This window comes from Kogia breviceps, chromosome 1, assembly GCF_026419965.1.
Source record: "Kogia breviceps isolate mKogBre1 chromosome 1, mKogBre1 haplotype 1, whole genome shotgun sequence".
Taxonomy (NCBI): domain Eukaryota; kingdom Metazoa; phylum Chordata; class Mammalia; order Artiodactyla; family Physeteridae; genus Kogia; species Kogia breviceps.
The window spans coordinates 90955606-90971049 of NC_081310.1; the positions used below are offsets into that span (position 1 = coordinate 90955606).

General features: G+C 62.9%; 10 non-coding genes across 10 annotated transcripts; 4 read left to right on the plus strand and 6 right to left on the minus strand.

Annotated features, from left to right (window-relative positions):
* Window positions 1–365: 365 nt before the first annotated feature.
* TRNAE-CUC (transfer RNA glutamic acid (anticodon CUC)) lies at window positions 366–437 on the minus strand. Its single transcript has one exon. It is a non-coding gene; the product is annotated as a tRNA-Glu (tRNA).
* A 263-nt stretch (window positions 438–700) lies between these two features.
* On the minus strand, window positions 701–772 carry TRNAG-UCC (transfer RNA glycine (anticodon UCC)). The gene has a single exon. It is a non-coding gene; the product is annotated as a tRNA-Gly (tRNA).
* An 834-nt stretch (window positions 773–1606) lies between these two features.
* TRNAD-GUC (transfer RNA aspartic acid (anticodon GUC)) lies at window positions 1607–1678 on the minus strand. Its single transcript has one exon. It is a non-coding gene; the product is annotated as a tRNA-Asp (tRNA).
* A 593-nt stretch (window positions 1679–2271) lies between these two features.
* On the plus strand, window positions 2272–2354 carry TRNAL-CAG (transfer RNA leucine (anticodon CAG)). Its single transcript has one exon. It is a non-coding gene; the product is annotated as a tRNA-Leu (tRNA).
* Window positions 2355–3984: 1630 nt separating this feature from the next.
* Window positions 3985–4055, plus strand: TRNAG-GCC (transfer RNA glycine (anticodon GCC)). Its single transcript has one exon. It is a non-coding gene; the product is annotated as a tRNA-Gly (tRNA).
* A 4118-nt stretch (window positions 4056–8173) lies between these two features.
* On the minus strand, window positions 8174–8245 carry TRNAE-CUC (transfer RNA glutamic acid (anticodon CUC)). The gene has a single exon. It is a non-coding gene; the product is annotated as a tRNA-Glu (tRNA).
* A 263-nt stretch (window positions 8246–8508) lies between these two features.
* TRNAG-UCC (transfer RNA glycine (anticodon UCC)) lies at window positions 8509–8580 on the minus strand. The gene has a single exon. It is a non-coding gene; the product is annotated as a tRNA-Gly (tRNA).
* Window positions 8581–9414: 834 nt separating this feature from the next.
* TRNAD-GUC (transfer RNA aspartic acid (anticodon GUC)) lies at window positions 9415–9486 on the minus strand. The gene has a single exon. It is a non-coding gene; the product is annotated as a tRNA-Asp (tRNA).
* Window positions 9487–10079: 593 nt separating this feature from the next.
* TRNAL-CAG (transfer RNA leucine (anticodon CAG)) lies at window positions 10080–10162 on the plus strand. Its single transcript has one exon. It is a non-coding gene; the product is annotated as a tRNA-Leu (tRNA).
* Window positions 10163–11792: 1630 nt separating this feature from the next.
* TRNAG-GCC (transfer RNA glycine (anticodon GCC)) lies at window positions 11793–11863 on the plus strand. The gene has a single exon. It is a non-coding gene; the product is annotated as a tRNA-Gly (tRNA).
* Window positions 11864–15444: the final 3581 nt, after the last annotated feature.

A 15444-nucleotide genomic window follows, 5' to 3' on the forward strand; every position in this document is an offset into this window, starting at 1 on the left:
CCGTCGGCGCCGCCGCCGACGTCGCCGTGGGGGAGAAGCGGTGCTGCTGGAGAGTCCAAACACGGGCGGGCGCGTTTGCTCGTGGCCACAGCCACGGCGGGGAGAGGCGCTGCCCCGGCCACTCGTGTTGGGGCTGAGGCAAGCGTCCGAAAAGGAAGACACGGGCCGTCGGAGGCCTCGCGAGGGCGCGCGCCAGTGCGGCCAAAAGGCTTGGCCGGGGAGGGAGGGTGGAGGTTGCGTGGCAGGGCTTGGGCTGGAGGTGCAGGGCGCCGGGTGGCTGTGGTCCCGGGGCGCCGAGGCCGCGGAGCAAGCGTGGCCTAAAAGTGCCATGTGGACGGTGGGAGGTTGAGAGGAAGAAGAAAGGCTTCCCTGACCGGGAATCGAACCCGGGCCGCGGCGGTGAGAGCGCCGAATCCTAACCACTAGACCACCAGGGAGCGTCGGGCTCTAGCCGTGCTCCTGCTGGACCCGTAGCACCCGCTCGGCGCCACCTTGGCGCCAAGACGCGGCCTTTCCAAGTCCAGCCACGCGCCGTCGCTGGCAATCCACGTGTCCTCCCGCCCTGCCTGCTTGCAGCACCCTCAGAACACTGCGTGCCTGCTTCCCGCACACACAAGAAAAGCCGCTGGGGCCAGCTAGCTCCCTGCTCCCAGCTCTCCCTCACAGGCCCCCCGCGGAGCTCGGCAAAAGGTCAGCCCGCTGCGTTGGCCGGGAATCGAACCCGGGTCAACTGCTTGGAAGGCAGCTATGCTCACCACTATACCACCAACGCTGCACGGACCGGGCCGCCCCGAGACGCCGGCACCGGGCTCGCCCGAGCGCACTTTCGTCGCCTCCTCCTCCCCCTCGCCCTCTTCCCCCTCCTCTTGCTCCTCCTCCCCCTCCCCCTCCTCCTCCTCGACTCCTCTTCCTTCTCTCCCTCCTCCTACTCCCCTTTCTCTTCCTCGTCCTCCCCCTCCTTCTCAGCCTCCGCCGCCGAAGCCGCCGCTTGGAGCAGCCCTGCCCCGACGCCCCGCCGGCCGGCAGCTCTGTGATGTCACGGGCGCCACCAAGGCCCCCCGGCGCCCCACCCGCGCCAGCCCTACGAAGCTGCACCAGGCCACCCGCCCGACCGCCTCAGGGGGGCGCTCTCGCTGCCTTGCTGCTCCAGGTCCCTCGGCTCCACGCCGCGGCGCGCCCCCGCCCCCGGGGCACGCGTCTGCCAGTCCCCGGCTCGCCAAAGCCCTTCTCCACCGGGCGCTGGGCCAGGCCACTTCCCGCACCGACAGGGGACGGCACTCATCCGCCTCCCACCCGTCCAGGCCGCTGTGCATAGTTGCGCAGCTGTGCGTCGCCACGCAAGGAGCCTACTGACACAGCCACTTTGGGCGGGCCGCAGTGTCCTCGGGCGCTTGTGGGGTCCAGAGGAGGCCGTCGCTCGGCCGTGGCGACGGAGCGCCCGGCGAGGCGGAAGGGCTGGAGGGCTGGAGGGGGTCGAGGGTGGGCAGGCTGGGCACGCGCTGGCGCCCTGCGCTTCGCTGGAGGGCGGAGGGACGAGAAGAAGGGCCCTTGGGAGCCAGGCGGCAGGACAGAGAGCGGCGCCAGCCACCAAAAGAGGGCGTGTTGCCTCCCCGTCGGGGAATCGAACCCCGGTCTCCCGCGTGACAGGCGGGGATACTCACCACTATACTAACGAGGACGGCGGCGACCACCCCCGCACACGCCCGCTCTCGGGCTGCCTGCCGACGCCTCCCCCTGCCCTCCGGCCCCCTGCCCTCCGGCCCCCTGCCCGCTACGGGCGGCCGGCGCGTGCCCGACCCGACCCAATGCCACACCAAGCGCGTCCTCCAGAGCAGCAGCCCCCGACCCCGACAGGGACTCGGACCCCCGTGGCGCTGAAAACTCCGAGCGCGCGCTGCCTGTTGCCTCCAACGCGGCGATGGCGCCGGGAGGAGGGGCCCGGCCCGAGACCGAAAGCAAGGCTGCGAGGAGGGGCGGTGCGCGCGCCGGGCCTTGGCCGGCGAGGAGAGGCGCGGGTGGGGGGCCGGCGGCAGGGGCTGGCCCGACGCGGCCCGGCTGCGTCCGGGGCCAGCGGCGGGCGAGGGCGCCACCGCGGCGGAGCCAGGCGCGTCGTCTGGCCTTGCTCCCCGTCGGCCGCCGCGCGCCCGCTCCGTCGCTCAGCCACACGGCCGCGCGCCTGGCGCGGAGCACCGCGTCCCGCCAAGGGCACCGGGGTTCGCGTCGCGTCCGGTCCCAGCCAGCCGAGCGGCCACGCGCACGCCCAGCCCCGCCGTCAGGATGGCCGAGCGGTCTAAGGCGCTGCGTTCAGGTCGCAGTCTCCCCTGGAGGCGTGGGTTCGAATCCCACTCCTGACAAGCCAGCCTTTTGGCCCGCCCGACAAAAGCACCCGGCCCCCCCATGGCAGCGCTTTACTGCCTTCCAGTCCGTCGCGCCGTGCACTCTTGCGGCCTCTCCAAACTCCGGCCCGGACATCCACGCCTCTCAGACGCGGGACCTTCTCAGCCGCGGCCAGGGGCCTGGCAGAAACGGCCCGCTACGAAACCTCCGGCGACGGGCTTTCCGGACAAACGCCCTCCCCGCCGGTTCCTATGCCCCCTCCTTCCTGCACCCACACCTGGAAAACCTTCAGTCCTTCGCAGCACATCTTTCCTCCCCTGCTTGCGGCTGCTGCTGCTGCTGCTGCTGCTGCTGCTGGTCTTTCCTGCCTGCCTGTCTGCCTGCCTGCCTGCCTGCGTCCCTCCCTCCCACTCCCGCTCCCCCCCGCCCCCACCGCCACACGCACAACGGCCGCGTGTGGAAAGCCCTCCACGCCTCGCCCACCCTCCGACTTCTGCCTGGTGAACAGCGGACTCGCTCTCACAGCCCTTCTTCCACTTCCGCCACCAGCAGCTCTCCGTCTTTCCAACATCCTGTCCTTCCCGTCAGCCCCAACGGCCCGCCTGCCCGTTCCATTTCCTCCACAGCCACACCGAGGTGGCCGCCGACACCACCTTGCCGGCCTGTGGTGCGTGCCCCTCGCTGCTTTTTCGCCTTGGGGCCCTGGCCGGACCACACCTGCTTGCCTGCCTGCCTGCTGGCCAGCCAACAGGGGGCCCTCCCTGCACGGGGCCTGGTGCACGAGTCGCTCCCAGGAACGGTGCTCCAGTGAGTAGTGAGCGGAAGCCCTGGATGCCCTGTCACCCACCACACACGTCCGGCCCCCAGCACGAGTCAGCCGCCTCGGCGCCCCAGCGCAAGTCCCTCGGGGAAGCCGCGGCTCCGGCAGCACCCAGCCACACCCTGGGTCGCTCCCTCCGTCACCGGGCTGTCCGCGAGCCAGCAGCCAGTCTGCCAAAGTGCTTCTCCTCACAACCAACGTAGCAGAGCGGGACACCGCGGGAGGGGTGGGCGCAGAGCGCAGAAGCGAGGCTAAGACACCTTTGCTCTTTCGGCCTAAGCGCCGCTCGGCGGCGGCGGCGGCGGCGGCGGCGGTGCCCGGGGTCCACCTCCCACGCTCGCCGTCCCTGCACAGCCCCGAGCTCCGATCCCTGCCCCCGCCCGCCCTCGTACGCCCCGCACCGGCAAGAAAGCCAGCCGCCAGAGGGACTGTGCGTCGGGGCCCGGCGGCGGCGGCGGCGGCGGCGGTTGAGAGGAACGTCGGTGCTCAGCCGCAGCGGCCACGCCTCGCCCGCCCTGACTGAGATTCGGGCGCGGGCCAGGCCCGTGCGGCTCCTGGCTTCCTCTGGCGACAGCGACGGTCTCGCGGCGGCCGTGGACGGCAGAGAAAGCGCAGGGCGGGCCGAGCCCGCCCGCGTCCCTCCGTCCCTCGGTGCTTGCGACCGCCTCGCGCCCCGGGGTCGCCAGCGTGCCCGGAGCCTCTCGTTCAGGTGGCCCGTCGGCCTCCTGCTCAAATGGAGCACATGCCCACGGGACGAGCAGTGACCAGGATCCGGCGGTTGGCGGCGAGCACCGCTGGGGCCGCGGCGGGCGCCGGCGGCCATCAGTGCATGGGTGGTTCAGTGGTAGAATTCTCGCCTGCCACGCGGGAGGCCCGGGTTCGATTCCCGGCCCATGCAGCCACAGCGCCCCCTTTTGGTTCCCGCAGCCCCAAAGCGGAGCTGGGCTTCCCCGCTGCCACAATCAAGGCACCGGTCCTGCCAACAGCTCGCTCACCACCGCACCTTCAGGCCCCGGACCTTCCCACGCAGACGCCCCCACCCCACACACACCCGGGAGCCAGGCCTCCAGGACCTGACACCTTGCGGGCTCAGCCACTCTTACGCCCAGACCCCTTCCTTGTCCTTGTTCTCTTCCTTACCCTGACCCCGCCTGTGTCACGCTCTTCACTGTAAGAAACACCCCACACTGGCACCCGCACAGCCCAACCTCTTCACCTTTGCACAACCAGGAGCAAGGGAGTCGCCACCTCTGGCAGTGATCCATCCCATTTTCCTGGAGAGTCCCCAAAGCGTTCACTTGCACGAGGAGTTCAAAAGAAGCCCACACAATCATCGCAGACTGCACTCGAGTTTGACCCTCCACAGAAATACGTTTCCAACACCGGCCCGCTCCTCCACCGCTACTGCCACCAGCACCATCAGCACGACAAACACCACGCCCTCCCCTGAACCTCTGCTCCCACCAACGGCATCAGCCCTCGGGACAGCACCACCAGCACCACCACCTCAGCCTCCAGCCTACTCCCACAAACACCCCCACCCCACCCCATCTCCCCACTTTTCCCCGGATCCTTTCCAAATCCTACGTTGTCAAGGATCCTGCCCTTGCCTCTGTGCCGTTGGCCTCCTCCTTTTGCCCACTTCGCCTTCTTCTCCTTTTCATAGCAGTGCGGTTGCGGTTGCTTTACAACATTGTGTTACATTCAGGTGTACGGCAAGATGATTCAGTTACATGTCCTTTCCCAGGTTATTTTCCACTATACCTTATCACGACATATGTATACATTTCCCTGTGCTGTACGGTGAATGCTTGCTGCTTATGTGCTTGATGTATATAGTATTTCCTCTCCGTTCATCGCAGCTCCGTATTTTTCCCTGCCCTGCACTTTCCCCTTGGGTAACGAACAGTGTGTTTCCTATGTCTGTGAGTCTGTTTCTCTTTGGCGCATACATTCGTTTGTGGTACGGTATAGATTCCACATTTCTTTGTGCTTCTCTGCCTGCCTTACGTCGCTAAGTGTAATATCCTCTGGGTCCCTCCTTATTGGTGCAAATGGCAATATCTCGCTCTTTTTGTATGGCTGAGTAATATTCCACAGCACGTACACACCACGTCTGCCTGTGCCAGCCATCGGCGTTGATGGGCACTGGGGTTTTGTCCATGTCTTGGCTGTGGCCCGCAGTGCTGCTGTGGACACGAGGGTGCACGGATCTCTTCAAGTGACACTTTCTCTCCTCTGCCGATGTGTACCCACGATGGGGGTCGCTGGATCATATGAGAGCTCATATTTCACCTATTTATTTAGTGTGTTGTTTTTATTTATGCATTTAATAGTTATTTATTCATTTACTTATAAGAACTAGTAGCTGTAATTTTGGAAGAAAAATTGATTAACAAGATTGAGTTAGTTTCAGGTGCACAGCAACATGGATACTGTTTTCCGTGTCTCATATTGTTTCAGGTTGCTTTCCGTTATAGCTTACTACAGGATATTGAATATCATTCCCCGTGTGATTCCGGAAATCCGTGTCGCCTACGTCTTTTATATGAACTACGGTGTATCTGTTCATCGCCGCTCCTGACTGATGTCTCCACCCCTCCCTTTCTCCTCGGGTAACCATCAGTGTGTTTTCTATGTCTGTGAGTCTGTTTCTCTATTGCACAATCGTTCTTTTCTATTATGGTTTAGATTCCACGGATCTTTGTGCTTCTCGGTCAGACTTACTTCCCTAAGTGGAATATCCTCTAGGACCATCCTTATTGTGGCACATGGCAATATTTCATTTTCTGAAATGGCTGAGTAATATTCCACAGTACATATATACCCCAGCTTTTCCTGCCAGCCGACCGTTGATGGGCACATGGGTTTTTTCTACGTCTTGGCTGTGGCACGTAGTGCTGCTACAAACACGGGGGTGCGTGGATCTCTTCAAACAACAGTTTTGCTCTTGGGCGGACGTGTACCCACGATGGGGATTGCTGGATCATCTGGTGGCTCATGTTTCTCCTATTTATTGTGTTCGTTGTTTTTATTTACTTACTTACTTTTTTCTTTCTTTTTAAAACTTTTTTTTTACTTACTTGCTTTTAAGTACTAGTACTCGTGGTTTAGGAAGAAGAGTTGATTAACAATACTGAGTTAGTTTCAGGTGTACAGCAAAGGGGATACTGTCTTCCATGTCTAATATTGTTTCAGATTGATTTCCATTATACGTTATTGCAGGATACTGAATATCATTCCCTGTGTTATTCTGTAAATCCTTGTTGTTTGTCTCATTTATAGGAAGTACTGTGTATCTGTTCATGGAGCTCCCAATTTATCCCTCCACCCCTCCTTTTCTCCTCGGGTAGCCATCAGTGTGTTTTCTAGGCCTGTGAGTCTGTCTCTGTTTTGCACCCATAGGTTCGTTGGTAGTACTTTTGAGATTCCACATATCTTTGGGCTTCTCTGTCGGACGTGCTTCACTAAGCGTAATCTTCCCTGGGAGCATTCTTGTCGCCGCAAATGGCAATATTGCATTCTTTTTTACTAACGGCTGAGTCATACACCATAGTACATGTATACCACCTCTTCTCGTACTAGCCACCCGTTGATGGGCACTTGGGTTTTTCTCCATGTCTTGGCTAGTGCAAATAGTGCCGCTATTTGGTGAACTTGGAGGTGCTTGTGCCGTTTTGAACTCTTGTTTCGTCATTTCCGGGTACGCACCCAGGAGTGGGATTGCTGGATCATACGGGACCTCTCCTTCGGCCTCTTTCAACCTCAACCCCTGCTGCCCCCACCCCCGCCGCCACACACACCTGAGACTGGATGGTTAACCCCGATGAGAGGTGATGTATGTCTCTGGGGCAGTAGAATGCCCCCACCCCATTCGGACCCCGCCTAGCCCCTGTGGCGCCCTCCGTTTCTGTCGTCCTCTTAGCTGCCTCCTACCCACCGCCCCCGGTCCCAACCCATTGCTTAGCCCGACCACCTTCCCGCACAGCACACCAGTCTGGGGCGCTCACCCTCCACCCCACCGCGAAGGGGTCCTCTCCCACCATCTTCCTCGCCCCACAGCGCACTCACACACCCCGCCCCTCCCCCCAGCCTGCAGGCTCAGACCCCGCTCCCCGCCACCTTTTCCTTGTGTCCCAGGCCCGGCTGTCACATGTCCCGCCCGGAAGTCTCACTTCCGCCGCTGCTCCTCAGACCCACTGCTACTTCAGGCCCACCCCGCGCCCTGATCTCACGCACCCGCACACACCTGCCGGGCCAGGTGCCGCCACCACCCCAAGCTTCTGCTGAGCCCCTGCCTGAGTGGCCAGCCGCTCTCCCGGGCCAGGTCCCCGCCAGCCCAACACCTCCCGCTCCTGCCCGCGCTCCAGCCAGACACCCCAGGCCCTTCCTCGCACCTCCCGGCACGGCACGCGGCCCGCCGCCGCCCTCTCTCCATGGGGTCGTCCTGCTCCGTTCCCTAACCGGCGTGGGGTGGCCACCGACCACGGCCACAAACACCGTCATCCCACACTGTCAGCCACCCCCAAGGCACCGGCAAGGCGTTCAGGAAACCTGCTGCGGTGGTGCGAAGCACCCGTCTGCCCTCCGGTGCTCCTTTCCACGGGAGATCCGGCGCTGTCGGAAGGCACCGCGTGTGACACCGCCCTCGCCGTCGGCGCCGCCGCCGACGTCGCCGTGGGGGAGAAGCGGTGCTGCTGGAGAGTCCAAACACGGGCGGGCGCGTTTGCTCGTGGCCACAGCCACGGCGGGGAGAGGCGCTGCCCCGGCCACTCGTGTTGGGGCTGAGGCAAGCGTCCGAAAAGGAAGACACGGGCCGTCGGAGGCCTCGCGAGGGCGCGCGCCAGTGCGGCCAAAAGGCTTGGCCGGGGAGGGAGGGTGGAGGTTGCGTGGCAGGGCTTGGGCTGGAGGTGCAGGGCGCCGGGTGACTGTGGTCCCGGGGCGCCGAGGCCGCGGAGCAAGCGTGGCCTAAAAGTGCCATGTGGACGGTGGGAGGTTGAGAGGAAGAAGAAAGGCTTCCCTGACCGGGAATCGAACCCGGGCCGCGGCGGTGAGAGCGCCGAATCCTAACCACTAGACCACCAGGGAGCGTCGGGCTCTAGCCGTGCTCCTGCTGGACCCGTAGCACCCGCTCGGCGCCACCTTGGCGCCAAGACGCGGCCTTTCCAAGTCCAGCCACGCGCCGTCGCTGGCAATCCACGTGTCCTCCCGCCCTGCCTGCTTGCAGCACCCTCAGAACACTGCGTGCCTGCTTCCCGCACACACAAGAAAAGCCGCTGGGGCCAGCTAGCTCCCTGCTCCCAGCTCTCCCTCACAGGCCCCCCGCGGAGCTCGGCAAAAGGTCAGCCCGCTGCGTTGGCCGGGAATCGAACCCGGGTCAACTGCTTGGAAGGCAGCTATGCTCACCACTATACCACCAACGCTGCACGGACCGGGCCGCCCCGAGACGCCGGCACCGGGCTCGCCCGAGCGCACTTTCGTCGCCTCCTCCTCCCCCTCGCCCTCTTCCCCCTCCTCTTGCTCCTCCTCCCCCTCCCCCTCCTCCTCCTCGACTCCTCTTCCTTCTCTCCCTCCTCCTACTCCCCTTTCTCTTCCTCGTCCTCCCCCTCCTTCTCAGCCTCCGCCGCCGAAGCCGCCGCTTGGAGCAGCCCTGCCCCGACGCCCCGCCGGCCGGCAGCTCTGTGATGTCACGGGCGCCACCAAGGCCCCCCGGCGCCCCACCCGCGCCAGCCCTACGAAGCTGCACCAGGCCACCCGCCCGACCGCCTCAGGGGGGCGCTCTCGCTGCCTTGCTGCTCCAGGTCCCTCGGCTCCACGCCGCGGCGCGCCCCCGCCCCCGGGGCACGCGTCTGCCAGTCCCCGGCTCGCCAAAGCCCTTCTCCACCGGGCGCTGGGCCAGGCCACTTCCCGCACCGACAGGGGACGGCACTCATCCGCCTCCCACCCGTCCAGGCCGCTGTGCATAGTTGCGCAGCTGTGCGTCGCCACGCAAGGAGCCTACTGACACAGCCACTTTGGGCGGGCCGCAGTGTCCTCGGGCGCTTGTGGGGTCCAGAGGAGGCCGTCGCTCGGCCGTGGCGACGGAGCGCCCGGCGAGGCGGAAGGGCTGGAGGGCTGGAGGGGGTCGAGGGTGGGCAGGCTGGGCACGCGCTGGCGCCCTGCGCTTCGCTGGAGGGCGGAGGGACGAGAAGAAGGGCCCTTGGGAGCCAGGCGGCAGGACAGAGAGCGGCGCCAGCCACCAAAAGAGGGCGTGTTGCCTCCCCGTCGGGGAATCGAACCCCGGTCTCCCGCGTGACAGGCGGGGATACTCACCACTATACTAACGAGGACGGCGGCGACCACCCCCGCACACGCCCGCTCTCGGGCTGCCTGCCGACGCCTCCCCCTGCCCTCCGGCCCCCTGCCCTCCGGCCCCCTGCCCGCTACGGGCGGCCGGCGCGTGCCCGACCCGACCCAATGCCACACCAAGCGCGTCCTCCAGAGCAGCAGCCCCCGACCCCGACAGGGACTCGGACCCGCGTGGCGCTGAAAACTCCGAGCGCGCGCTGCCTGTTGCCTCCAACGCGGCGATGGCGCCGGGAGGAGGGGCCCGGCCCGAGACCGAAAGCAAGGCTGCGAGGAGGGGCGGTGCGCGCGCCGGGCCTTGGCCGGCGAGGAGAGGCGCGGGTGGGGGGCCGGCGGCAGGGGCTGGCCCGACGCGGCCCGGCTGCGTCCGGGGCCAGCGGCGGGCGAGGGCGCCACCGCGGCGGAGCCAGGCGCGTCGTCTGGCCTTGCTCCCCGTCGGCCGCCGCGCGCCCGCTCCGTCGCTCAGCCACACGGCCGCGCGCCTGGCGCGGAGCACCGCGTCCCGCCAAGGGCACCGGGGTTCGCGTCGCGTCCGGTCCCAGCCAGCCGAGCGGCCACGCGCACGCCCAGCCCCGCCGTCAGGATGGCCGAGCGGTCTAAGGCGCTGCGTTCAGGTCGCAGTCTCCCCTGGAGGCGTGGGTTCGAATCCCACTCCTGACAAGCCAGCCTTTTGGCCCGCCCGACAAAAGCACCCGGCCCCCCCATGGCAGCGCTTTACTGCCTTCCAGTCCGTCGCGCCGTGCACTCTTGCGGCCTCTCCAAACTCCGGCCCGGACATCCACGCCTCTCAGACGCGGGACCTTCTCAGCCGCGGCCAGGGGCCTGGCAGAAACGGCCCGCTACGAAACCTCCGGCGACGGGCTTTCCGGACAAACGCCCTCCCCGCCGGTTCCTATGCCCCCTCCTTCCTGCACCCACACCTGGAAAACCTTCAGTCCTTCGCAGCACATCTTTCCTCCCCTGCTTGCGGCTGCTGCTGCTGCTGCTGCTGCTGCTGCTGGTCTTTCCTGCCTGCCTGTCTGCCTGCCTGCCTGCCTGCGTCCCTCCCTCCCACTCCCGCTCCCCCCCGCCCCCACCGCCACACGCACAACGGCCGCGTGTGGAAAGCCCTCCACGCCTCGCCCACCCTCCGACTTCTGCCTGGTGAACAGCGGACTCGCTCTCACAGCCCTTCTTCCACTTCCGCCACCAGCAGCTCTCCGTCTTTCCAACATCCTGTCCTTCCCGTCAGCCCCAACGGCCCGCCTGCCCGTTCCATTTCCTCCACAGCCACACCGAGGTGGCCGCCGACACCACCTTGCCGGCCTGTGGTGCGTGCCCCTCGCTGCTTTTTCGCCTTGGGGCCCTGGCCGGACCACACCTGCTTGCCTGCCTGCCTGCTGGCCAGCCAACAGGGGGCCCTCCCTGCACGGGGCCTGGTGCACGAGTCGCTCCCAGGAACGGTGCTCCAGTGAGTAGTGAGCGGAAGCCCTGGATGCCCTGTCACCCACCACACACGTCCGGCCCCCAGCACGAGTCAGCCGCCTCGGCGCCCCAGCGCAAGTCCCTCGGGGAAGCCGCGGCTCCGGCAGCACCCAGCCACACCCTGGGTCGCTCCCTCCGTCACCGGGCTGTCCGCGAGCCAGCAGCCAGTCTGCCAAAGTGCTTCTCCTCACAACCAACGTAGCAGAGCGGGACACCGCGGGAGGGGTGGGCGCAGAGCGCAGAAGCGAGGCTAAGACACCTTTGCTCTTTCGGCCTAAGCGCCGCTCGGCGGCGGCGGCGGCGGCGGCGGCGGTGCCCGGGGTCCACCTCCCACGCTCGCCGTCCCTGCACAGCCCCGAGCTCCGATCCCTGCCCCCGCCCGCCCTCGTACGCCCCGCACCGGCAAGAAAGCCAGCCGCCAGAGGGACTGTGCGTCGGGGCCCGGCGGCGGCGGCGGCGGCGGCGGTTGAGAGGAACGTCGGTGCTCAGCCGCAGCGGCCACGCCTCGCCCGCCCTGACTGAGATTCGGGCGCGGGCCAGGCCCGTGCGGCTCCTGGCTTCCTCTGGCGACAGCGACGGTCTCGCGGCGGCCGTGGACGGCAGAGAAAGCGCAGGGCGGGCCGAGCCCGCCCGCGTCCCTCCGTCCCTCGGTGCTTGCGACCGCCTCGCGCCCCGGGGTCGCCAGCGTGCCCGGAGCCTCTCGTTCAGGTGGCCCGTCGGCCTCCTGCTCAAATGGAGCACATGCCCACGGGACGAGCAGTGACCAGGATCCGGCGGTTGGCGGCGAGCACCGCTGGGGCCGCGGCGGGCGCCGGCGGCCATCAGTGCATGGGTGGTTCAGTGGTAGAATTCTCGCCTGCCACGCGGGAGGCCCGGGTTCGATTCCCGGCCCATGCAGCCACAGCGCCCCCTTTTGGTTCCCGCAGCCCCAAAGCGGAGCTGGGCTTCCCCGCTGCCACAATCAAGGCACCGGTCCTGCCAACAGCTCGCTCACCACCGCACCTTCAGGCCCCGGACCTTCCCACGCAGACGCCCCCACCCCACACACACCCGGGAGCCAGGCCTCCAGGACCTGACACCTTGCGGGCTCAGCCACTCTTACGCCCAGACCCCTTCCTTGTCCTTGTTCTCTTCCTTACCCTGACCCTGCCTGTGTCACGCTCTTCACTGTAAGAAACACCCCACACTGGCACCCGCACAGCCCAACCTCTTCACCTTTGCACAACCAGGAGCAAGGGAGTCGCCACCTCTGGCAGTGATCCATCCCATTTTCCTGGAGAGTCCCCAAAGCGTTCACTTGCACGAGGAGTTCAAAAGAAGCCCACACAATCATCGCAGACTGCACTCGAGTTTGACCCTCCACAGAAATACGTTTCCAACACCGGCCCGCTCCTCCACCGCTACTGCCACCAGCACCATCAGCACGACAAACACCACGCCCTCCCCTGAACCTCTGCTCCCACCAACGGCATCAGCCCTCGGGACAGCACCACCAGCACCACCACCTCAGCCTCCAGCCTACTCCCACAAACACCCCCACCCCACCCCATCTCCCCACTTTTCCCCGGATCCTTTCCAAATCCTACGTTGTCAAGGATCCTGCCCTTGCCTCTGTGCCGTTGGCCTCCTCCTTTTGCCCACTTCGCCTTCTTCTCCTTTTCATAGCAGTGCGGTTGCGGTTGCTTTACAACATTGTGTTACATTCAGGTGTACGGCAAGATGATTCAGTTACATGTCCTTTCCCAGGTTATTTTCCACTATACCTTATCACGACATATGTATACATTTCCCTGTGCTGTACGGTGAATGCTTGCTGCTTATGTGCTTGATGTATATAGTATTTCCTCTCCGTTCATCGCAGCTCCGTATTTTTCCCTGCCCTGCACTTTCCCTTGGGTAACGAACAGTGTGTTTCCTATGTCTGTGAGTCTGTTTCTCTTTGGCGCATACATTCGTTTGTGGTACGGTATAGATTCCACATTTCTTTGTGCTTCTCTGCCTGCCTTACGTCGCTAAGTGTAATATCCTCTGGGTCCCTCCTTATTGGTGCAAATGGCAATATCTCGCTCTTTTTGTATGGCTGAGTAATATTCCACAGCACGTACACACCACGTCTGCCTGTGCCAGCCATCGGCGTTGATGGGCACTGGGGTTTTGTCCATGTCTTGGCTGTGGCCCGCAGTGCTGCTGTGGACACGAGGGTGCACGGATCTCTTCAAGTGACACTTTCTCTCCTCTGCCGATGTGTACCCACGATGGGGGTCGCTGGATCATATGAGAGCTCATATTTCACCTATTTATTTAGTGTGTTGTTTTTATTTATGCATTTAATAGTTATTTATTCATTTACTTATAAGAACTAGTAGCTGTAATTTTGGAAGAAAAATTGATTAACAAGATTGAGTTAGTTTCAGGTGCACAGCAACATGGATACTGTTTTCCGTGTCTCATATTGTTTCAGGTTGCTTTCCGTTATAGCTTACTACAGGATATTGAATATCATTCCCCGTGTGATTCCGGAAATCCGTGTCGCCTACGTCTTTTATATGAACTACGGTGTATCTGTTCATCGCCGCTCCTGACTGATGTCTCCACCCCTCCCTTTCTCCTCGGGTAACCATCAGTGTGTTTTCTATGTCTGTGAGTCTGTTTCTCTATTGCACAATCGTTCTTTTCTATTATGGTTTAGATTCCACGGATCTTTGTGCTTCTCGGTCAGACTTACTTCCCTAAGTGGAATATCCTCTAGGACCATCCTTATTGTGGCACATGGCAATATTTCATTTTCTGAAATGGCTGAGTAATATTCCACAGTACATATATACCCCAGCTTTTCCTGCCAGCCGACCGTTGATGGGCACATGGGTTTTTTCTACGTCTTGGCTGTGGCACGTAGTGCTGCTACAAACACGGGGGTGCGTGGATCTCTTCAAACAACAGTTTTGCTCTTGGGCGGACGTGTACCCACGACGGGGATTGCTGGATCATCTGGTGGCTCATGTTTCTCCTATTTATTGTGTTCGTTGTTTTTATTTACTTACTTACTTTTTTCTTTCTTTTTAAAACTTTTTTTTTACTTACTTGCTTTTAAGTACTAGTACTCGTGGTTTAGGAAGAAGAGTTGATTAACAATACTGAGTTAGTTTCAGGTGTACAGCAAAGGGGATACTGTCTTCCATGTCTAATATTGTTTCAGATTGATTTCCATTATACGTTATTGCAGGATACTGAATATCATTCCCTGTGTTATTCTGTAAATCCTTGTTGTTTGTCTCATTTATAGGAAGTACTGTGTATCTGTTCATGGAGCTCCCAATTTATCCCTCCACCCCTCCTTTTCTCCTCGGGTAGCCATCAGTGTGTTTTCTAGGCCTGTGAGTCTGTCTCTGTTTTGCACCCATAGGTTCGTTGGTAGTACTTTTGAGATTCCACATATCTTTGGGCTTCTCTGTCGGACGTGCTTCACTAAGCGTAATCTTCCCTGGGAGCATTCTTGTCGCCGCAAATGGCAATATTGCATTCTTTTTTACTAACGGCTGAGTCATACACCATAGTACATGTATACCACCTCTTCTCGTACTAGCCACCCGTTGATGGGCACTTGGGTTTTTCTCCATGTCTTGGCTAGTGCAAATAGTGCCGCTATTTGGTGAACTTGGAGGTGCTTGTGCCGTTTTGAACTCTTGTTTCGTCATTTCCGGGTACGCACCCAGGAGTGGGATTGCTGGATCATACGGGACCTCTCCTTCGGCCTCTTTCAACCTCAACCCCTGCTGCCCCCACCCCCGCCGCCACACACACCTGAGACTGGATGGTTAACCCCGATGAGAGGTGATGTATGTCTCTGGGGCAGTAGAATGCCCCCACCCCATTCGGACCCCGCCTAGCCCCTGTGGCGCCCTCCGTTTCTGTCGTCCTCTTAGCTGCCTCCTACCCACCGCCCCCGGTCCCAACCCATTGCTTAGCCCGACCACCTTCCCGCACAGCACACCAGTCTGGGGCGCTCACCCTCCACCCCACCGCGAAGGGGTCCTCTCCCACCATCTTCCTCGCCCCACAGCGCACTCACACACCCCGCCCCTCCCCCCAGCCTGCAGGCTCAGACCCCGCTCCCCGCCACCTTTTCCTTGTGTCCCAGGCCCGGCTGTCACATGTCCCGCCCGGAAGTCTCACTTCCGCCGCTGCTCCTCAGACCCACTGCTACTTCAGGCCCACCCCGCGCCCTGATCTCACGCACCCGCACACACCTGCCGGGCCAGGTGCCGCCACCACCCCAAGCTTCTGCTGAGCCCCTGCCTGAGTGGCCAGCCGCTCTCCCGGGCCAGGTCCCCGCCAGCCCAACACCTCCCGCTCCTGCCCGCGCTCCAGCCAGACACCCCAGGCCCTTCCTCGCACCTCCCGGCACGGCACGCGGCCCGCCGCCGCCCTCTCTCCATGGGGTCGTCCTGCTCCGTTCCCTAACCGGCGTGGGGTGGCCA